The 20776-nt window shown below is 40.0% G+C and overlaps 1 long non-coding RNA gene across 1 annotated transcript in view; it reads right to left on the bottom strand.

The window, feature by feature from the left end:
• Window positions 1-20295, bottom strand: part of LOC110222856 (uncharacterized) — a 30303-nt gene extending 10008 nt beyond the window's left edge. The window contains exons 1-2 of the long non-coding RNA XR_002328507.2: window positions 19479-20295; window positions 12165-12291 (exon numbers count right to left, since the gene is read on the bottom strand). This is a non-coding gene — a long non-coding RNA (uncharacterized LOC110222856). The remainder of the gene's footprint in view (window positions 1-12164; window positions 12292-19478) is intronic.
• Window positions 20296-20776: the final 481 nt, after the last annotated feature.

Raw genomic sequence — 20776 nt, 5'->3', positions numbered from 1 at the left:
ACAAACATTGAATTTGGAATCAGAGGGTCTGAGTTCAAATATCTACTCTGTCATTTACTATCTGTGTATCTTGGGTAAAGCTTCTGAGCCTCTTCAGGGCACTGATTCCTAATCTTTTTTTTTCTGAAGAGGAAGGGTAGATTAGATGTTTTTATAAGATCCCTTCTAGTTCTCAATCTAAAATTCTCTCTCTCTCTCTCTCTCTCTCTCTCTCTCTCTCTCTCTCTCTCTCTCTTTTTCACCTTTTCTCTCTTTCTTTCTCTCTCTCCCCAACTTGATCTGTACATTGAACAGGGACTAACAAATTTAGAGAAGCCAATTGCTTCCTTAAATAATCTTGCCCACATCCCACTCCTGCATTCCTGGCTCCTCATCCTCACTCACTGGAGGTCAGTTTTGAGACCAGGTTTTCTCTCCATCCTTTATCCCTGGAGATCAAACCAAGACCTGTGGCTCCCCCAAAGTCAAAGCCTGAGGCTGTTGAATAGTCATATTCCTCCTGAAAAAAAATCATCTACTTTCCCATTCTTCCAAATGTCTAGGAGTCTGGCTGAGGAAGGCACCAGCTTTTGTTTCTTCCATCCCATAAGCCCTGACTCTGATCAGCATAATCTGCTGCCCACAGAGGCTCAGAGAATATGTGCAGAAGGCCAACAGGACAGAGTTTGAAAGGGGAGGAAGGGGGAGGGATGAGAGAATCAGCTATACAAAGGCCTGTGAAGAGAATAAAAGGGAACCAATTCTCTGGTCTCTACTGGTCCAATCCAGAGCTTCTTCAAGCCCAGACACTGATTTCACTCTGAAGTTATATTATATCACACATATGGGTGCAATGTTCCATGCTTTTCAAAGCACTTTCATGCCTATTTTTATTTACTCATAATAACAACCAGGTAAAATCGTCAGGGCAAACCATCAGCATGGTACAGTCAAGAATACACAAGTTCTGGAGTCAGAGAAACTAGGCTCAAATCCTACCCTCTGAAGACTATGACCTGTGTGATCTTAAGCAAGTCATTTACTAACCCAGGCCTCAGTTTCCTCATCCATAAAATGAGGGATTTCCAAGTTCTCTTCCATCTCTAAAGAGATAATTGTGTGATCATCATTTTATAGAAGTGGAAAGTGATGGATAGATAGGACTGGGGAAGGGGGTGCTAGAATCAGCACAAATTGATAGTGGAGTGCTGGTTGTTTAATTTTCAGTGTGAGCATTTAGACCTTGGAAATTGGAAAGTGATGCAAATAAAGGATTGATCTGTTGTTTTGTTGACTGTCAACTCTAGAGTTAAAAAGGTGATGGAGAAAATGTTCCAACTGCAGATTCAACTAAAAAGTGGAATTTTAGAGAAAGTCAGTTGTTAAATATTTACTAGCATACCCATAGATAGGACCCAGATGATTTAGTCGGTGGGACTAATATCTCTATCTTATTCTCTAGGCACCTAAATATAGTGGGGGAGGGAGGAAATACTGAATTTGGATTCACATGGTCTAGTTTTGAGTCTTGACTCTTCCATTCACCTGTGTGACCTTGACCTCTCTGGGCTCCAGTTTTTTCATCTATATAAAGTGAGAGGATTGGATTAGATAATCTCTTTGGCCCCTTGAATGACCAAATCCTGTGAGTCTTAGATCAGTTTTCTTTCCATTTTACCATCTTTGCTGAAAAGCAGTTCAGAGAATACATATCTCTTTCCTGTCCCCATCAAAGGGGCTAAGTCCTGGATTCCTAGTCTGTGCCAGCTGACAGGTGCCCCTAAAGAACCCCGACTGTTGGAGGAGTTCAGGGCACCTGCTTGTCCCCCTGTCACACACCATCTGCCCTACAGGTCCCCAACAAATCCTGGGGCCAGTTAAAGGCCACTTGGAACAGATCAGCTCATTAAAGTCAGCCTGTCAAGGTACAGTGTGTCCAGGGAGAATTGTTTAAATGGCTCCCAAAAGGCAGCTTAATATCAGAAAACTGCTTCTCTTTCCCCACCTCCACCTATTCTTAGCCAGTTTGCTTCTTTTGGGATGAAGGGGAGGGGGATCCAGCAGCAGGGTTGTCTGCAACTGGGTATCACCTGGGGGCTGCCATTTCAGGCTCCCAGACAGCAGTGACTTATGCATTTTTTATGAAGAAACCTCCTTAGGATTGCCAGAGCCAGTCTCTTCCAGGGAGCTCTTAGTACCTTTCATTTATGTCATTTAATTTTTCTTCATGTTAATTTAGGAAGGCTGGGAAAGAAGGAAGAAAAAAAGGAAGGGGGAAGGAGGGAAGGAAAATCAAGGGAAGAGGAGGTGAAGAAGAGGAGGAAGAAGGAGAGGAAGAGATCAGGAGAGTGAAAGCAAGGTGGACAAAAGGGAAGGAAGAGAAAAGATAGAAGGAAGCAGGGGGGAAGAAAGATGGAAAAAGAGATTAGGAAGATAGAAAGAAAAGGAATGGAAGAGAGAAGGAAGATAGCTAGAAGGGGGAATGAAAGAAAAGGAAGAGAAAAGAAAGAGGAGGGAAGGGTAAGTGCTTTAATCCTTTTTATAAATGGAGACAGTGCAACTAAGAGAGTCCCATTTCATCCAGCAAGTCGGAAAATGGTAGTAAACCTCTAGCATGATTTTGAATTCAGTATTTTTTCTTCATTAATGTAGTTCTCAAGATACTCTCACATGCCATTCCTACAGCTGACAAACCAATGATGACACATGAAAATTACTGAAGGCTGAATGGTACCAACAGAAACAGTAGGAGCTAGCAGGGGAAATAAAGGGAGTCTCCAAACATACCATTCATTCATTATTGAACAAGCATTTATTAAGCACCTACTCTGTGCCTAGCAGTATATGTTAGGTGCTAGAGATATAAAGAGAACAGTAAACCAGTCCTTGTCCACCAAAGGGACCTTACAATTTAGCAGAGGAAGATGACCTAATATTCAGTTAACAAGCACGAAAATGTTTACTGTGTTCTAGGCATGGGACTAGATGCTGAAGATATAAAGACTAAAAATCCAAGTCCCTTAAGCTTACATTATACTGAAAGAAAAACAATATACATTTATCCTTTCTACATCGTGGGGGCTAGGGGAATGGCTCCCCCATGATCTGGAAAATCTGCATAAAATTTTTGGCCCTTCAGAGAAGAAGTCTAAATTATTATCGTATTAAAAATAAAATATGTTGATGTTATAAATACTACACATCTATTTTATGCATTTGGGAGCTTCTAAACTTTTTCTGTGTCATCTGCTGGCCTTCTTGTGTTGTCTGCGGCTTCTGTAAAACTCCCCCAAAATTCCTATTTAATTTCTTATGCCCACCAGCATATGTGGGATATGGGGCATATTCCCACTGCAATGGGGAAAGTACCATATAGAAGGGATAACTATACATGTACAGTTAAATTTTAAAAAATCAGGAAAAGAGCTACATGAACTGATGCAAAGTGAAGTAAACAGGGTCATGAAAGCAATAAATCCAATGATTATAACGATGTAAATGTAAAGAACAATGGAAACAAAGTAATTGCAAATGAATATCGTAAAATTACAGAGAAAAAGATGTACCTCGGAGAAGAGATTGAGAAAACATCTTCCCCTATAATTACTTTGCAGAAGTGAAAGACCCATGAGGATGCAACATTACATATAATATTCAAATTTTTGGATGTAATAATCAGTTTTTCAAATTTTATTTCTTTTTCCCTCTTATTTTAAATTCTTTAACATAGCGTTTGACTCTTGGGGGATGGGGTAGGAGGAGGGATACCAAGGGAAAACCAGATGATTGAAAGATAAAAGTTATGAATAACTATCTTTTAAAAATTTTTCAGTACTTAGAATGTGCCAAGCACTGTACTGACAAGCTAAGAAAGTAAAAAAAAAAACATGGTCCCCTGTCCTCAAGAAGCTCCCACCCCAGTGAGGAAGACAACTGGTAAATAGTTGTGCATTTAAGATTCATGTTGTTCTTTGTCTTTCATTTCAAAGAGGATTATCACGGATGACATCTTGACTTGCGTGTGAAATTGAATTTTAGTGAGACAGAGTCACACAAAGTCATTAGCCTCACTCTCTCTTCCTGATTTATTGAAGGCCAGTGGCAAAGAAAAAAGTCAGAACAACTGGCAACGGCTCCAGGATGCAGTGGATGGTGATGGTATCTTTGATATCTGACCAAGCTCTAAGTGCTCCATGGTGTCTGCTTCAGCCGCCTTCATGGCTGTTAGAACCAGTTATTCTCAGTCACTCATTCCACTGGGGAAAGTCTTCACATGCTTGGGGTAGACATTCCCCTAACTCACCAACAGGGGCCTGTTGGTAACCCTCAACCCGGTTTAGCCCATCTGCCAAGATGGTTTTACTTGGGTGTGGCTGCTGTACATGCTATAGCTTCTTGGAACCACAGGTGAGAGTTGGATGACAGGTGGACACCAAAGGTGGATGAGCAGCCCTGAAAATGACTCTGCAGCCTTCTCACCAGAGGAGCTAGTCCTCCTGAACACCTCAGGTACTTTATGTAAGATACATACAGTGTAAATGGAGGTATCTCAGGAAGAAGACAGTAACAGTGTAGGGAGGAGTGAAAGGAGAAGATAAGAAATGTCTCCTGCAGATGGTCAGATTTAAGCTGAGTCTTCAAGGAAACCAAATCAAGTCAAATCACCAGGCATTTATTAATCACTCAGCCAATATACCTGGAGCATAGGGGGTGCTGAAGATATAAAGAAAGTCAAAAAGCTGTCCTTGTTCTCAGGGAGCTTATAGTCCAATGGACTAATTACATGCAAGTGATGTATAGAAGGTAAATTGTAGATAGAGGGAAGGACCTAGCGTTAAGGCAGGATTGAGAAGGACTTCTGGAAGAAGGTGGGAAATCACCTGAGACTTATGCATAAAGACAGCCAGTGTTAATGCTGAGTGAGGAAGTGAAGGGTCTGGTGGGAGGAACAGAAAGAAGGCCACTGCTGCTGGATCACAGAGTGTGTGAAGGTGGAGTAAGGTGTAAGAAAACTGGAAAAGTAGGAAGGGGCCACATTTTGAAGGGCTTTAAATGCCAAAGATAGTACTTTACATTTACTCCAAGTCATAACTGGGAGCCAGTAGAGATGATTGATTAATTGTGTATTTGTGAGTAACATGGTCAGATCTGTACTTTAGGAAAATCACTTTGGCATCTGAGGGAAGGATGGACTGGAATGGGAAGAGATCTCAGGCAGGGAGACAATTAGGAGGCCATTGTTATAGTCAAGATACAAGGTGATTAGGGCCTATATTAGGGGAGGGAACAAACATTTATGAGGTGCCTACTGTGTGCATAACACTGTGCTAGTATTTTTCAAATATTATCTTATTTAATCTTTAAAACAACTCTAGGAAGTAGGTGCTATTATCATGCTCATTTTACATATAACGAAACTGAAGCAGATAGAAATTAAATGACTTGCCCAGAGTCACACAGCTAGTAAGTGTCTGAAGGTGAATTTAAACTCAAATCTTCTGACTCCAGGCTCAGGGCTCTAACAACTAACCCACCTAGCTGCTTAGATGTGTTGTGGCTGTGTCAGTAGAGAAAAGGGGGGAATATATGAGTGATATTGTGGAGATAGAATCCACAGATTTGACAACAGATTAGATGGGGGAGGGGTGAGTGAGAGCAAGGAGTTGAGGATTATATCTAGGCTGAGAGCCTGTTGACTGAGAGCATTTTGGCCCCCTCAACAGTAATAGGGGAGTTGGAAAAAGAAGAGGGTTTGGAGGGGGGTGAAGATAATGAGTTCAATTTTGGACATATTGAATTCAACATGCTGATGAGGCATCCAGTTTTATGTCCCAAAGCAAGTAGCCCAGTTTGGAATCCAAACTCCATGCAAAGAGTGTTTTCATAATCCTTGGATCATAAATCGAGAGCAGGAAAGGGACCTCAAAGGCCATTAAGTGTAATCCCTTTCATTTTAACAGATAAGCAAATAATGCCCTTCAATTGATAAATGCTCAAAGGATATGAACAGGCAGTTCTCAGATGAAGAAATTAAAGTCATCTATAGTCATATGAAAAAATGTTCTAAATCACTATTAGTTAGAGAAATGCAAATCAAAACAACTCTGAGGTACCACATCACACCTATCAGATTGGCCAACATGACAAAACAGGAAAATGATAAATGTTGGAGAAGATGTGGGAAAATTGGAACACTGATGCATTGTTGGTGGAATTGTGAAATGATCCAATAATTTTGGAGAGCAATTTGGAACTATGCCCAAAGGGCTATAAAAATGTGCATACCCTTTGACCCAGCAATAGCCCTTCTAGGGTTATATCCCAAAGAGATCATACAAATGGAAAAAGGACTCACATGTACAAAAATATTTATAGCAGCTCTTTTTGTAGTGGCAAAGAATTGGAAATTGAGAGGATGCCCATCAATTGGGGAATGGCTCAGCAAGTTGTGGTGTATGAATGTAATGGAATACTATTGTGCTATAAGAAATGATGAGCAGGCAGACTTCAGAAAAACCTGGAAAGACTTGTATGGTCTGATGTCGAGTGAAGTGAGCAGAACCAGAATGTTGTACACAGTAACAGCCATGTTGTGCGATGACTAATATTGATAGATTTAACCCTTCTCAGCAACACAAGGATCTAAGACATCTCCAAAGGCCTCTTGACGGAAAATGTTACCATATCCAAAGAAAGAACTATGGAGTTTGAATGGATATCGAAGCATATACTATTTGCTCTTTTATTTTTCTTCTGTTTTGTTTCATTTCCTCTTTCTGGTAGTTCCTCCTATTGGTTCTAATTCTTACTTACAACATCACTAATGTGAAAATATGTTTAATAGGAATGTATATGTAGAGCCTATATCAGATTGTGCACTGTCTTGGGGAGGGAGGTGGGAAGGGAGAGAGAGAAAAATTTAAAACTCAAAAGCTTATGGAAGTGATTGTTAATAAAAATAATTTAATAAAGTTAAAAAAAAAGAAAACGAGGCCCTAGAGGTTGAAATGACTTGTTGGACTACACAAATCTAGAGATTTGAACCCAGGCGAGATTTGAAACCAAGCCTTTGGACTGGATATAGAGTTAGTGCCCTCTCTCTTTTCCCTCAATGCTCCTGGGAGCATCCTTTCACACACACTTCCTTATATTATCAGCTCACAGTTTAAACAAGGAAGTCATAGTGATTTTGCTCCCTATGTCAGTGGTTATACTGCAGGCATGACAAGCCTGCCCTCTGATGGCACTTTTCCCTTTCAGAATAAACCTCAGTATCTCAGCATTGACCCTGTGCCATCCAAGGCAGCTCTGCCCTCCACTGGCAGCCTCCAGAGGTCCTGTGTTCATGTCTGTGCATGTTGATGACGAGGTCTCACACTCACCAAATTGCTCTTCACTCCTCTCATCTTATATTGTGTTTTTCCCATCTTCATTCATGGCCCAGGATGTTGCGATATTAATCTGATTTATGACAGAGCCATCCCACCTGAGGCTTGGGAAGATGGCTCCCCTCCGATCACTTTCATCAGCAGCATAAGTGGAAGGCAATAAAAACCCATGCGGAGGCTCAGGCTTTCAATTTCAATTGGAAATTGAAACTGTGCAATATGATTAAAGTTTAATCCACATCATCAATAAACATGTGTGCCAAAGAAATGAGAGATTGCTGGCTCTGTGGTCTCCAGCATGGATTTGACAGGAAGGGCCCACTTCTACGCTATGAATGGTGTGGAAGAGTGTTTACACATGAAACAAAGGAGATCACATGGGACTGAGGGCCTTGTCTTTTTCTTCCTTTCATGAGTTGCCAGCCTTGGCCAAAGAATTAATCTTCAAATGGCCAGCCTACTGGTGATGAGATTCTTCATGCTTAGCTAAGCTGTTCTTTAGGGGGGAAAAGACTGAATTGACTGCCAGTAGAATGGCCTTAGATGACTCAGACCAACCTCTACATCAACATGAGACATCAGTGGAGACTTTTATGGATTTTTGTATCAGATTGTCAATTCAATTCAGCAAACTAATGTTTGCATACAAATCACTGTGTCTAGCACAATACATAGATTTTTAAAATGGCATAGTCTCTGACCACAGATAGCTTGCAGTCTCCTGGGAGGGGATACAGCATGTATATAGAGAGACTGAACTAAGGAAAAGTGGCTAGAACTTTGCTCCAAAGCACCAAAACTTAAAAGGTGAAAAATTAAATGTAAGCCAATATATAAGTAATTTTCTATCTGCTTGATGGAATTTGCCTTGGTTACTTCTTGTGTTAGTTTCACAACATGAATAACAAAGTTTATTTGGAAGCAACTTTTGTGCAATTTTATTTGTCCCAAAGGCCAAAATTTTTGGTTTGGGTCTTTTATGCACAGATAAGAAGAAGGACCTCTGCCTCAGTGATAGGGACCAAGGAGAGATCCAGACAACATCCTTAAAGAAAGGAGAGGGATCAGCTACATGGTGCAGTGGATACAGCATCGGCCCTGGAGTCAGGAGGACCTGAGTTAAAAACCAGCCTCAGACACTTACTAGCTGTGTGACTCTAGGCAAATCACTTAACCCCCATTGCCTCTAAAAAAAAATTGAAGAAAAAGAAAAGAGAAAACACTTTTAGAAGGGGGAGGGCAGCATCATAGAAGGGCTTTTAGAGGAGGCAACTGAACTGAGACTTTAAAGGAAAAAAACATCTGAAATCCAGAGATAAGAAAAAAATTTAGATATGGGGGGTGGCTGCATGAATTAGGGGAGGTGAATCACAATAAGAGAGAAGCATATTAAAACAGCTTTGAGGTCCCACTTCACACCCTTCAGATTGTCAAAGATGATTAAAAAAGTAAATGACAGTTGGTGGAGAGGATATGGAAAGGTAGGTACACTAACACACTGCTGGTGGAGCTGAACATTAGCCTAATTATTCTGGAAAGCAATTTGGATCTGTACCCTCAAAGTCACTAAATTTTGCATACTTTCTCATGAGAGAAAGAGTGAAAGAGTGCATAAAAATATTCATAGATACGATTTTATTTGTAGCAAAGAACTGAAAGCTGAAGGGTGCCTATTAATAGGGAATGATTGAACAAATTATGCCATATAAATTTGATGGGATTTTGTTGTGCCAAAAAAAAAATTCATGAGAAGGATGGAATTAGAGAAACCTGGGAAGACTTACATGAACAATGTAGAGTGAGGTGAGCAGAATAGGGGAGCAATTTATCCAATAAACATAGCATTATAAAGAAAAATAACTTTGAAAGACTTCCTCTTTTCAGTGAAATAAACCAGGCACATCTTCAGAGAAATGATGGTGAGCATACTTCTCATCACTTTAAGCAGTGGACTAGAGGGGCAGAAGAAGACATACATTTTTTTAACATGTCTATTGTGTGAATTTTTTTAAAAACTAGGTTAACATGGTACAAGGGAGATTTCGGGGGGGGATAGAATTGAGGGGGAAATAGGGGTTGTGAAAGTAATATCTTTGTAGGTTCTTGCTCTGGATTCTGAGTTATTGGATGTCATCCCCATCTATATGTGGGAAAACATCTTGAAGTTAGATTGAGCTGAATTCTCATTACTCTTTTCTGTTGAAAATAACATTCAAACTAGTTTACTGTCTTTAGCAACTCATCAAAATCTGTCAGCCTTTTTTCATAATAAAGTCCATTTGAATATGCCTTTACCTCTCAGAGGCACATCATATCTCTGCACATTTGCCACCCCCCTCAGCCTAATTGCATCTGTTCCCTCACATTCTCTTCTCACTATCAATATTTAAAGTTGACTGCCAACTTGAGTACCAACTCGAAGATTCTAGCTATTTTTGTTGAATAATAGAATGAACTTAGCATATATTTTCCATGGCTATCCCACTATGATTAAATCACCTTTCTAGTTTCTTCAGGGATCTTTATTACATGATTTCATATTTTGTAGTATTTATGTGTTGCACAGTTTCAAAATCTGGGCCTTTAGAACTTTCTCACAATCTATCCTTTTATCCACTTTGGGTACCTGTCAATATTATAAAGATTTGGCTACAGTTCTGACCCAAATATCCCATATGTTTTCCACGGGAGTGATGGGAGGAGAATATTTGATCTCGCTAAGAAAACTCCTAACCTATGTCCATGGTTCCACCATGATAAAATACTATGTACTTTTATGAGGAGGTCTATTAGCATCTATAGGTTCTTCTGGTACCTCAGATAGCTTTTTATTTTAATCTCATTCTAATAATTTGTCTCCAAATGCTCTCATTAATAAAAATCATTTAAACCCTATTTAGCATCCTCTCATCCTCTGAGAGCCTTCTTAATCAGTTTACAATTACTATCTGCAACCCTTATCTTACTAATAACTTTAGAAGAGTTTGTATCCTCGTGTAATTTATAGAAAACCCATATCTCCTATGATGGTGACATTTCTATAAATTATCAATATCCTCTTGTAAAATGTTCCCAATGTCATTGGGTACTCCACTAATGACACCTCCTCTATCTACATTGTTATGCACCAGTGTTCCAGGGATGCAAATTCAAATGAAATTAAAATATCCAAGAAGAAATTCTGGATAGAGAATTTCTCTAATACCAATACAAATCCAAAAAATCCAAGAATGAATTCCACTATGTGTCATGTAGGTATGCAAGACCCATGGGCTTTTTCTCTTCTTTTGTTCTTTCTGAGTTGGCTTTTTCATCCAACTTACACTCATGCTAATAGATTGGCCATTGAGAGTGGCCATGAAGCTACAACTCACTCTCAGCATGCTGGTGGAGGGAATATACAAACACTATTCACAAATTTAGTTCCTGAACTCCCTTACTGTTCCTTCCATTAAAAAAAATCAGCCAATATGGCCCCATTAACTTTTAACCAGAAATGTTTGCTAAACAGAAGATGAAGCAAGAATAATTAAAACATAACATTCTTCCCATAAACCCAGAATGTGCTTTCTCATTGATGCATACTTCCTCTGTGGTGGAGAGAAGTCACAAACTTGTAAAACCATGGTATGGATACACACAAATAGTGAAAACCTGTGGCTAGCAGCTCACAAGTCAGGATTACACATCTTAATGCCTGTAAGTTCACTTATGTGTGTGGCTACTGCTATTCTAGGTTTCTCTGATCTCCTGTCCAGGAACATTCTCTGCTCTCCTGGAGAGGACCATAGCTCAATGCTTTATGCCTCTTCTCTTCTGGATCTTCTAGACAATTTCAATTTCTTTCAGCAAAATGCACTATCTAGCTGACTCTTTACTATGGACAAATGCCCCTCTGAGGAGCTTTTTTTTTTTCATGGTGTCTCTTCTAACTATCTTTGTTTCTGTTCTTTTCTAGAAATAAAACTTCCTGTATAAGAAAGACACACCAATGTATATTGACAAGCAAGACACAAAATAGTGACTTCAGCATATGCCTAAATTAAAAACAACAAAAAACCTCCATGAGATGAGATGCATGGTTTCATGTGCAATCCTTTTTTTCTGTTCTCCCCCATATGTGGAAAAATTAGTGTTTGTGTTTGCCCACTGCAAAATGACCAAAAATAGTTTGTAAAAATTAATGCAGAAGATCTGGAGGGGACCCAGTAAGTTCAGAGGACAACAAGCTGTCTTATTGGCCTGTAATAGCTAGTACTAGAGGGTAGTAGAAACCGTAAGTGGAAATGGCAAAGAAATACATTTAGCCTGGATGTTAGTAAGCATCTATCAAATGACTACTATATGTTAGGCACTGTGCTAAATAGAGAAAGGCAAAAGGTGGTCTCTGGCCTCAAGGCATTCGGTCTAATGAGAGAGTCAAAAGGAAAGCAACTATTCTAAAACAGGATATAAACACACACACACACACACACACACAGAGACAGGGTTGGGGAGGGAGGGAGGGAGAGAGAGAGGGAGAGAAAGAGAGAGAGAGTACTTTATGTATATGTATATGTATATATGTGCAAAGTTTGAACTAGGCTTCATAACAATTAGATTGTCCAAAAGTGGGATAGGCTATCTAAGTGAGGTGGTGAGTTCTCCTTTACTAGAGGTCTTCAAATAATGTCTGGATGGCCACTAGGCAGGTATTTTATACTGGGGATTCTTGCTCAGGTATAGGTTAGACTATAGGGATGCTAAGGTATGATTCTCCTGTGTTTGGAACAGCTACCCTTCCCACTCTGCTCCTACCTGTGGAATGCTTTCTGTCCTTCAAAATTAATTCACATATCACCTTCTCCATGGAGTCTCCTGATTCCGCACTCCCACTCTGTTATGCCAGTGAGTCTCCACTGGTGAAAAGGATCTCTAAACTTACCTGAATGAGTTAACATATGACAGACAAAGAATTAATTGCTGCACTTATTTTTTTATATAAATGATTAAAACCCTATTCAAATAGTACTTATTTCAGTAATAATTTAACTTTAGATATAAACAATTTAATTTCTCCCTTGGTATTACTTGTATAACAACAACAATTACAGCCAGCATTTATATATTACTTTAATGTTTTACAAAGTACTTTATGAATATCTCATTTGATCATTATAACAACCCTGGGAGGTAAGTACTTTATTATCCCCATGTTACAGGTGAAAAAATTGAGGCTGAGGGGTTAAATTACTTACCAAGGGTCATGCAGCTAGTAAATTTATGAGATAAGATTTGGACTCAGTACATTTATATATGTGTGTGTGTATATATATATATTTATAATATATAATATATAAACATTAATAATGTTAGTTTTAAATACATAAACATGTAATAGACACATTTAATATATAAGCCTGTGACAGGGGTAAAGTATAGATCCTTCTTGTCTACAATGTCTATGCCTAACTCCATTGAATACTAAACATGGTCCCTAGCCAATTCCAGGTGGCTCAATACCGAAAGGACTTGGACCCTTGGTGTGACCCAGCAAATCCTGGGTGGTCCTTTGGCCATCCTTGCCCTCCTCCCACATGTCATCACAGTGTCAAGAGACCAAGGTGCTGTAACAATTAAAAAGTAACTTCTGATTCACTCTCTTTCTTCGGTACTCTGGAATATTTGGCAAACCTCCTAGACCTTTCTGAGAGACGGAGTTAAGTTGACATTCTTCCCCTCAACCTGGCAGCTAAAACAGGGTATGTGGCTAGTTTTGCTGACCATGAGTCTTGGGACCCTGCTGAATTTCTGCTTTATGTATGTTTGTTGAGCATAGGTGAATTGTGATCCTAAGGTGGAAATTTCCAGATGGGAAAGCAGCCTTATGTTCAAGAGGTTGGAACTTCTGGGTCCTTTAGTTAGAATAGACTGGCAGCATAATGAATTTCTACATTGTAGTGTGACCAATTGTAGAGTGATTAGCCCTACTTCTGGGCTGCTTGGCCAAAAGATTTTAGCCTGAAGTAATTGTTAGGACAATATGTAACATATGTGAAATATGAAATGTTGATTCAACAGTCACAAACTGTTTCATGTTTGATGTTTAAACTATTAACTTTTTGAGGGAGTACAGTAGTAATTATAAGGTAATGTTACTTGTTGAAGTTTTTCTGTCAGTTTTTTGAGTCTTTTGTATTTAGTAGTTCTTTGTGGAAGACATAAACAGCTGCCCTATACCTGATTACATTGTTCATTGAATATTTTTCTATTTTCCTATTTGGAAAGGTGAGAACCTAGGCATAAGCTGAACCTGCGCTTTAAGTAATTTACCATGGGATCATATAGTAAGAGTGTAAAGTGTCAGAAACCTTAAAGAAAAAAGAAAAGAATTTGACTCTGTCTTCAAAGATCAGCCCCACCTAGCCTGTATAAGCTGGTCCAGAGATGAGAGAGCTCTCTTCATAGTAAGAGAGGGGCAAATAACCCAGCGGCACCTCTTAAGTCTAGCAGTTGAAATTGTTATTGTTACAAACAGAATTAACAGATTATATGTTAAGGATATGTGATCATGACAATAAGTCACAACCTCCCTGTAATTTAGCAGACACATTAATTTTTTTTTTATTGCAGACACATTTTAGAGAGATGCTAAAGATTCATAATCACATAGTTGGCAAGTATCAAAGATAGGATTTGAACCCAGGGTTTTTAGATTTCAAAACTGAACACTAAACTCACAATTGCATGCATGTGTTTAGGGCTCTGGGGGGAAACTACTACCTCATATTCAAAGTTATCCCATAGGTCTGGGGGTCTTGCTTATACTAGAACTTACAAGCCCAAATGGTGTCATTCCTATTAATGGTTAATCTGTAGATACAATTGGCTCAAAGGTATTTACTAAGTTGACATAGTGAAAACAGTAGCAACAAAACATTTCATCCTATCCCCACTCCCATCAAGCTAGGGTGAATTTTTCAACAAATACACATAGGATTCATGGGAAGATCGATCAGGTATAGACATAGCTGAATGAGTGCAATTCCTCTTCCTCATGACATCTCTTCTAATACTCAAAGGCAGCTCTCATGCCCTTCATTCAGTCAATATAACATGTTTCTTTGACTCTAGCTCTAATGTAAGGCACTTGATAGGTGCTGAGGGATACAAAGATGTACATAACATAGGCACCTTACTTAAGGGCTTATACTCTACTCTTCTCTTAAGTCTTTAGCCCCCTTATTATTTTTTTTTCTGATTGCACCCTCTAAGCTCATCCTTGGATCACTCTCACTATTCTCTGCTTTCACTCTTACATACAAGCTACCAAATAAAGGTGAAGAAAATCACACAAATGTTCTGATTGGTTCCATTACAAATTTATATCACAGAGCCTCAACTGGGTCTTCACTGCTGCTGGTCAATGCTACTAAACCTCCCTTATCAACTCATATTCATACTCTCCAAACCTTTTTCATTCCTCATCAAATCTCTCATGGCTCCCCCTCTTCCCAACCTCCAAAATGAGAAATTTTCTTCACATTTTACAGGAAAAATTGAGGCCATTTTCTATGAAGTCTCTCTTCTTGTCTCATATCACTCATGTATCTTCTGCCATGATCTTTTCCTTCACTCCTATCTCATATGAGACAGATGTTACCCTTAAAGGCTAACCCCTCTACCTCCTCAAGCAATCCCATTTCATCCCATCTTCTCCAGATGATTACCTCCTCTGTTATCCCCACTTTATCACTTATTTTCAACCTCTCTTTCTCTCTCTCTCTCTCTCTCTCTCTCTCTCTCTCTCTCCTGCTTCATTCCCTTCTGCCTACAAACATGCTCATGTCTTTTCAATCCTGAAAAAAACTTACTTATTCCTTTCATTGCCACTGAAAATTGTCCTATGTCTCTTCTGCCCTTTGTAGCCAAACTCCTCAAAAATGCCATCTATGATATGTGCCTCAACTTTCTCTCTTCTCACTCACCTCTTAATCCCTTATAATTCAGCTTCTGACCTCACCATTCCACCCGAACTGATCCCTCCTAAGTTACCAATGATGTCAATTGCCAAATCCAATGGTCTCTTCTCAATTCTTATTGCCCTTAACCTATCTGCTGCTTTTGACACTGCTAATTACCCTATTCGCAGGGCACCACTCTCCCCTGGTTCTCCTCTTGCTTACCTAACCTCTTCTTCTCAGTCTCCTTTGTTGAATCATTACCCAGATCACAGCCTCTAACCACAGTTGTCCCTCAGGATTCTGTCCTAGACCCTCTTCTCCTTTCCCTCTATACTACTTCACTTGGTGATCTCATTAATTCCCATGGATTTAATTACAATCTCTATGCTGACCTCCAACTGATTTTCAGTCTTAAGATATTCAGTAATCATCTTAAACTCAACATGTACAAAATAGAACTCATTGACTTCCCCCATAAACACTTCCCCCCCTTCTACCTTCCTTGTTACTGTTGAAGGCAAAGCCATCTTCCCAATACCTTAAGCTCATAACCTAATGTCATCCTCTACTTCTCACTATCTCTCATGCCCCACATCCAATCCATCATCAAGGCCTGTTGATTTCACCTTTGTAACCTATCCAGTATGCCCCCTTCTGTCCTTCGACACCACTACCACTCAGGTGCAGGCTGTCATCACTTCGTGCCTGAACTATTGCAATAACCTGTTGTGACTCTGTCTGCCTTGAGTCTCTCCCTACTCCAATACATCTTCCATTCAATCACTAAAGCCATTTTTCTAAAATGTAAGTCTGACCATGTCACTCCTCTACTTAATAAACTCCAGTGGTTCCCTATTGCCTCCTGGTGCAAATATAAAATTCTCTGGCATTCAAAGCCCTTCCTAACCTGGACCCCTCTTCCATCTCTAGTCTTCTTATACCTTACTCCTCAGCACATGCTCTTTGATTCAGTGACAGTAGCCTCCTTGTTATTCCATAAACAAGACACTTCATCTCTAGACTCCAAGCATTTTCTCTGGCTCTCCCTCATGCTTAGAATGCCTTCCCTCCTTATCTCAGACCACTGCCTTCCTGGCTTCCTTTAAGTCCCAATTTAAATCCTGTCTTCTATAGGAAACTCTTCCCAACACCTCTTAAATTTAGTGCCTTTTTTCTCTTAATTATTTCTTATCTATCCTGTATATAGCATGCTTGTGAATATTTTGGGGGTTGTTATTGTTGTCTCTCCAAATACATTGTGAGCTCCTTATGGGCAGGGACCATCTTTTACCTCTTTTTGCATCCTCAGTGCTTAGTACCTGGGATATAGTAAGTGCTTAATAAATGTTTGACTGGGATGCAAAAGATTTTGTTGAGGTTGGATAGATAAGACATAGCAAATTATTGGATCTAGAGAGGTAAGGGAGAGTGAAGATTTTAGGTTGACTCTGAGATTGTGAAGCCAGTTGACAGGCAAGATAGTAGTACCTTGAGCAGAAATAGGGAAATTAGATACAGTGCATTTAGGGGAAAAACAATAAATTCCATCATGGACATGTGCTTCGGATGTCTATGGGACATCCAGAAGGAGATATACAACAAATTGTTGATGATGTGGGACCAAGCCTTATCTTCTTGGTAAACATTTCAAGTTCCTTCAACCAATTTTCACATGACATGATCTCTAATCCACTAATTGTTCTAGGCCTCTCCTCTGGCAACTATACTTTATCAGTATTTCTCATAAATTATGACTCCCCAAACTGAACACAACGCTCTAGGTGTGTTCTGATCAGGGCAAAGAACGACAGGTCTGTAAGATCGCTCATTCTCAACACTTTGCAACTCTTCATAGAACCTCAAATTTAATTAGGTTATATATTTTTTGACTTGCCATATCACATTGTTGAATTGTGCATATGTGTGTGTGTGTGTGTGTGTGAGAGAGAGAGAGAGAGAGAGAGAGAGAGAGAGAGAGAGAGAGAGAGAGAGAAATAGTGGTCTTCTCTAGAGTGAGGTAGAAAGGGAAGGCAGGAGACAGTTCAGAACTTAAAATGTAACAAAAAGGTTAAATTAGATTTAAAAAAAGATTGCATTAGTTCACCTCATGTATTATTGATCTATGCTTCCTTGCACATTAACCTAAGGAGTATAACTAGAATGTCTATAGGTAAGTAGAGTGTACATAAATAATTTAGCCTTATGTCCCTGTGTGAATGTTACTTCTAGTATGAGGATGGCCAAGTCAAAGAAATATCAAACCTTTACTGTTCCAATAGGTTCAAGCCAGAGTCTTTCTTTCCCTATCTCCTCCTTTGGTTCCTCCTGGGAGGGATGGGAAAAAGATCTGGGAAGTGCGGGCTTCAAAAACAAGAATTTTAAAGTGTCCAAGTCCCAGAAAAATAGTCTCAGAACTGGAGATATTCTGATTTAGAGAGTAAATACCTATTTGATGGCCCCATCTGTCCACCATCTTCTACTTCCCTAAAATGGGACAGTTTCACAGATGAGGAAGACAGCCAGCTCCCAGGATGATAATAATGATGGCTGTAGTGGTGTCAGTAATTAGCTGAGTGACCACAAGTAAGTTACTTAAGAACCAAAATGGAAGACTCTAACTGTCTCCAGACCATTTTTCACATTTACCAGGACCCCAAGGCCAACCTAGCCTTAGCATCTTGTCACCTCCCCTGCTGCTACCTGCCACATCTCCTACCTCCCTATTTTCTATGTCTTGATCTGAGAACAGCAATTAAATGTCAAATTAACATTGCCATCACAACTAGTCCTTCTAGTATTTGAACATAGCCAACACTCTATCTCTTCCTTCCACTCTGAGTTTTCTTCTGTCCAAAGTAAAGATTTATAATTCTTTCATTTTATTCCCTTATGACATGAACTCAAGGTCCTTCACCATTGCAGTCACCCTTCTGCAGATGATCTCAAATTCAGTAGTGTTCTTCCTAAAATGTAACTCGCAGAATTAATTACACTACTTTAGATATGGGTTGACCAGGTCAGAATACAATTGGATCATCATTTTTAGTGAAAACCCAAGTGAGGGAGCAGGAGTTTCCTCTTGGACAAAAGTTTAGATGAGCGTTTCTCTCTCTCTCTCTCTCTCTCTCTCTCTCTCTCTCTCTCTCTCTCTCTCTCTCTCTCTGTCTTTCTCCATTTCTGCCTCTCTGTCTCTGTCTCCATCTCTATCTATCTTTCTTCCCCCTCTCTCAGGATGATTTGCAGGTGGCAGGCAGCAAAGCCATCCCTGGGCAGGAGATGTTAGGTGGGTGATAAAACCGTCAGCCAAGATTTGCTACAACTTTTTTTTATTCCTTGGCTCCCATTAAAAATGATTTGTTGTAGGGACAAAACACAGGAAAACAAATGTGATTAAAGTTTTCCCATATTAAATACCTGTGCAGGGTGGCAGGCCAGCCCTGAACCCACTGGGGAAACATTGACAAATAGTTGGGAAACAGGAGAGCAGCTGGTGGGCTCAGCTTTTTTTTTTTCATTTAAGAGAAAAAAGAAGAACCAACTGTCTGGTTTGGTTCCCATTCAGCTCTTTTCAGGCTGTGTATATTACTCACAGATTTGAAGATGGAGGGGATCTCAGAGATAGGTCATCAGGTCTTTAGCTTACAGACTGAGGAACCTGAGATTCAGAGGCTTTAAGTGACTTGCCCAAAGCCACATGGGTAGAAGAGTATCATAGAAAAGATTTGAACCTTGGGTTATTAATTCCAAATATAAACCCCTTTCCATTGTAACACACTGGGTTCCCAACTCCTGGGATCAGAGACACTATGATGCAGGGAAGAGGACTAAGGATCAGAGCCCTGGACATCCTCTTAAATGCTTTGGAGAATGTAGTGTGGTCAGTGAAATACCCCAGATCTAGTGGAGTTTCCTGAAGTGTGAAGAGGGAAGGACATTGAAAAAAGGCAGGCAAGCAGTCGATGGCATATATTAAGCATTGACTATGTGCCAGTACCAGAGTTATAAAGGAAAGTTTCCCAAGGCACAGGTTTTTAAAGATAATGAAATACTAGGAAAACATTTAATTATTTCCCTCATCACCATCTACCCATCCCCATCCATTAAAACGAAGGTAGGGACTATTTTTCATCTGTGTATTCCAAGTGCCTAGAACAGTGCCTATACATACCAGATGCTTCAGTTCAATAAGTGCTCACTGAACTGAACTGAATGAGACTTGGCATTTAAGAAGTGATACTTGGAAGTTATGCTCTTGACTGTGAATGAGGGTAAGAAGAAGGGTGCTCTTCTCTATAGGCAGTGCACCACCAATGGAAGACTAGGTCAGAACTACCCTGAACACCTTTAGAACATCAACTATGATGCCTGTGATGTCACAATCCCCTGTCCTGACCCATGGGGATCAGTGGAGCATTTCCATTGGCTGGTAAACCTTCCAATTCAGCTGGTTGAAAAAAACAAAACAAAACAAAACAAAACTGAGCAGGCCGAGCTGGGGGGAAGATAGATCTCAAATTATAATGTTGTAAAAGGACAAATGTCCAATAAAGGATTTGGGAAAATTAAATTAACTAGCAAAGCTCTTCTGCTAAAATCCAGTTGTTTAGATGGTAGGCCAATTAGAGTGTTGTTGGTTTTGTTTTGTTTGCTTTGTTTTATGCTTTCCTTTCTCCCCTTCTATTTTTTTGCCTCCCAGTGTTTTATATGTGCTGGTGATTTGGTATGCGAGAACACATCAGTTTGACAGAAAAGCCCAAGAAAGCATAATCACGTAGCCCAGATATTAGTGCCATTGCTTGGTCCTGGCGGTGATTGATGGGACTTTTATCACACATGTAACAGTCTGCATTTCTTTCTTCCACAGCTTGCTGGCAGGCCATGTTTTTGTTGCTCAGACCCAAGCCCACACCTTGATGCATTTTGGATAAAAGGGCCCTGATGTTCACAAGGTTACCTCCATCAGTGCCGGGCTCTCTCCTGACCAATGGGCTTGCAGGAGGACGTGTGCTAGGGTCAGCGTTACTCCTAACAGCTTTCACTTCTATATCACTCAAAGCATTTTCCTCTCCTTCACTCCAGAAGCTTCATTTTATAAAAGAGGAAATAGGCTCAGAGAGCAGGGAATGGCAGGAGAGCTAGATTTGCGATCAGAGAGCTCAGCTCTACCACTCACCACCTGTGGGACATTGGGCAAGTCATTCAAGGCCTCAGTTTCCTCATCTTCAAAATGAGGGGGTTGGACTAGTCTAGGGGTGGGGAACCCATGGCCTTCAGGCCATATGTGGCCTTCTAGGTCCTCAGGTGTGGCCCCTAGCCACATGTGGCCTCAAGGCCACAGGATCCCCACCCCTGGACTGGATGGTTTCTGAGGTCCCTTCCAAATCTCAGTCTATGATTCTATTGCCCTGCTATACTCAAAGCCTATACGAGTTGTCCAAAGGTAGAACCAACTGCCTCGGGAGGGTA

The sequence above is a fragment of the Phascolarctos cinereus genome, unplaced genomic scaffold (genome assembly GCF_003287225.1).
Source record: "Phascolarctos cinereus isolate Bilbo 61053 unplaced genomic scaffold, phaCin_HiC Scaffold_4;HRSCAF=312, whole genome shotgun sequence".
Lineage (NCBI taxonomy): Eukaryota > Metazoa > Chordata > Mammalia > Diprotodontia > Phascolarctidae > Phascolarctos > Phascolarctos cinereus.
Note: the sequence above shows the minus strand (reverse complement) of the source record. Positions and strands in the feature narration are given on the sequence as shown.